Raw genomic sequence first — 3,016 nt, 5'->3', positions numbered from 1 at the left:
TTGGCTGAAGCTGACGGCGTATCGCGCCGCCAAGAGCCCATCGGGATCCGTAGCTCGGGGCTGGCTGACGTGCGGTGGCAGCGGAAGTGGCCGCGGGGCTTGCCGGGACTTATAGTAGTTAGAAGTTCCGCCCACCGGTTGCCGCCTACGCGGCCTGCTGCAGAGGCGCGGTTACCAAGGGGTGGAGAAGGTAGTGGTAGGCGCCACCGTGGAGAGGCTCCGAGATTCCCGGGAGGGTCGCGGGCGCGCAGCCCGTCTTGTCCGGACGCGGCCTCCGCGGACGCCTCGGAGGCGGAAGCGACGACGGAGGCAGGTGCGGCTGGAAACTTAGTTTGTGTGAGGGGTTAGAGCGGCTGGAAACTTAGTTTGTGTGAGGGGTTAGAGTCTCCTCTGCTCCAGAAGAGTTTCCAAAGAGGCGCAGGAACTCTTCCTTCGTCCTTCCTAGCCCCGTTACAGCAGTTACTGGTTATTCTCTCTAGTACTGTCCTCTTAGGTGTCAGTAACGTTTTCGTGTTATAGGGAACTCGCATTCGCGGAATATCCACCGTCTGCCAGGCTGTGTACTGTGTGCATTTATTATATCCGTCCTGTCAGGTAGTCCACTAACAGCCCCGTCAGATGAGGAAACTAAGAAACTTACCAAGGCCAAATAGCGTGTATCCGGACCTGGTTTAGAAGCCAGGGGTTTTTGACGTCAAAACGCGTGGTATGTTCCTTCTGCCACTCTACTTTTAATAGTTTTAGGATGTAAGAGTATTCTATGTTTTCTATTCATTTTTGTTAAATAATTTCTATTCACCTTTCTATTCACCTTTTCCATAAATATTTATTGAGAACCAACATTGCTCAGAAGTATACTAAGGGGTACTGGAGGATCAAGACAGACCTGTTCCCTACTCTCTTGGAACGTCTACTCTAGTGACCTAGAGTTATCACATAACGGGATTATATTATACTACGAACTCTTACATTGCATCGCTTGTTTTTGTTTTTATCTCCATTAATCCCTACTAAGTGTCCGAATAATTGAACAAATGCTTACCGAGGGCTTACTATTTAGCAGTCATTGTTTTGGTAACTGGGGATATATTTCTAAATAATGGGCTAAACACCTGTCTTGGTGAAGCTAACATGTGATAATAATTATCACTAAATAATATTAGATGGGATTGCTTCACCTGTGAAGCAATCCAGGAAGATGCTCCTGTAGCTTTTTACTGTTTCTCTTTTACATCTTTTCATTTTTCAAGACCCAGCTCTAATGTCACTTGCCCTGTGAACCCTTTCCTGATCCTTAGTTTTTCCTTCTTTGCAGACAGAATGAAGACCTCCTTGGCATTGTGTTTATAGTTCAGTTTAGTTCAGTAAACACTCATTGCATCCCTTCAATGGGCCAGACCCTGTATGAAGTTCTGGGGATAAAGATATAGGTAGGACCTAGGCCTGGCCTTTGAGGGGCTCACAGCCTGGGATTGGGGGTGTGAGGAGTGGGGAACAGACACGTAAGCAGGCCATTATACTACAGCATGATGGAGTGTTTCCATTAAGAGGTGGGCTGAGGTGGTAGCACAGAGAAGGGTCAACATGAGGAGGGGGAGATACAGTAAAGTTGCCTCTGTGAGCCAGGCAAAGAAGAGGGGCAGATGTGTCATAGGCCAAAAGGATGGAAGGCACATGTATGCAAATGAGCACCATTACTCTGTGTGTGTTGGAGCTGGGAGGCCTTACAATTAGGCTGAGATTAGCTGCTTCAAGTTTGAGATAGAGACCCGAGGTAGCTGAAGCTAACTAAGCAGGTGGCCTCTGAGTCTGGAATTTGGACTTTCTTTTTTCCACCATCCAGGTAAAGTTCATACTTGCTTTAGAGTTACTTTCTAGACAATGTAATGTGGGGATTATGTGCCCTTCCTAGCCCACTAGTTGTAAATCCACACCTCCTTACCTGGTATTCTTCATAGGGAACTGGAATTTCTAGGATTAGTTGTGTCCAGGTCTGTATGCTCTCCACAAGTCTGAGTCTGATTCATCCTTTGTATATGTATGCCAAATATCTTTTCCCAGACAGTGTCTTATCTTCCAACTCTGTTTTTGCAGTTTTTATCATGTATAAATTTATTTTGCATTAGTGATTGTATAAATGATCCTTTCCTTCCTGATTCGTGACTTGCACAACTTATTTAAGCACTCTAGCTCCACCCCATCGTCATAAAATTACTCTCTTGTTTCGCCTTCCCATCCATGTTTCTGTCTTTTTGTATTTATGGGATCTTTGGTTTTTTGGTATTTTTTTTAGGCCCCAGCTGAGACACATTTTGGAGCAGAGGGTCACATTAAGATGTAATTAATGAGAAAATACAAGAGGTCTGAATGACAGGCTAAGAAAGAGTATAATATCTATTTTACAGGTGAAGAAACAAAAAAAAAAGGAAGTCAAAGGGTCTTTCCCAAGATCAAAGATCAAGTAAGTACCCTGCAGATCAGAAACAAGGTTCTCATATTTTGTAAGTTACTGGAGTCTTTTCCCAACAGTCATCATCTCTAACATTCCCCAGCCAGCTGTTTACTCATTCATTCATTCACCTATGTAGCAGATAGGTGTGGTGGGTCACAAGAGAGATTACTGAAAGACAGATTGACTCACTATTGATCTTTTTCCATCCATCTATCAGTCCATTCATCTTCCCAACACATTTTTAGTGAATACTAGGTTCTGTGCCAGGCTCTGGAATTACATAGGTCAATAAGGTATCATAGGTCCCACGGCAGGTGAGAAGTTGGTAAGGGGAGCAAAAGTTGGTAAAGGGAGCAAAGAAAAGTGATAAGCACTATACTAGAAGTATAAGATGTTGTGTGAACACCTAGGAAGGGCATCCAATCGTTTTTGGAAATTCAGTGCCCTGTGTTGAACCAAAGGAGATACCAACAACACTCATTCCACAGATAATTGTGGAATCTATTATGTGCCAGGTGCGTGTTAGGTAATGGGAGTAAAGAAATGAACACCATAGGTGTTCTC

The 3,016-nt window shown here is 44.4% G+C and overlaps 1 protein-coding gene across 14 annotated transcripts in view; it reads left to right on the top strand.

Moving 5' to 3' along the window:
• The first annotated feature begins 173 nt into the window (after positions 1–173).
• The window catches only part of XRRA1 (X-ray radiation resistance associated 1), a 61,685-nt gene continuing 58,842 nt past the window's right edge, over positions 174–3,016 (top strand). For 11 of the 14 annotated variants that reach the window (XM_053203688.1, XM_053203687.1, XM_053203679.1 and 8 more), the window contains exons 1-2: positions 183–313; positions 2,406–2,461. The gene's annotated coding sequence lies outside the window, so the exon portion shown is untranslated. Of the gene's footprint in view, positions 314–594; positions 707–2,405; positions 2,462–3,016 lie in introns of all 14 variants that reach the window. The other 3 variants (XM_053203684.1, XM_053203680.1, XM_027039819.2) reach the window with 2 other exon arrangements.

This window comes from Acinonyx jubatus, chromosome D1 (assembly GCF_027475565.1).
Source record: "Acinonyx jubatus isolate Ajub_Pintada_27869175 chromosome D1, VMU_Ajub_asm_v1.0, whole genome shotgun sequence".
NCBI classification, from domain to species: domain Eukaryota; kingdom Metazoa; phylum Chordata; class Mammalia; order Carnivora; family Felidae; genus Acinonyx; species Acinonyx jubatus.
The sequence above is the reverse complement of the archived record's forward strand: the minus strand, read 5'-3'. Positions and strand labels throughout refer to the sequence as shown.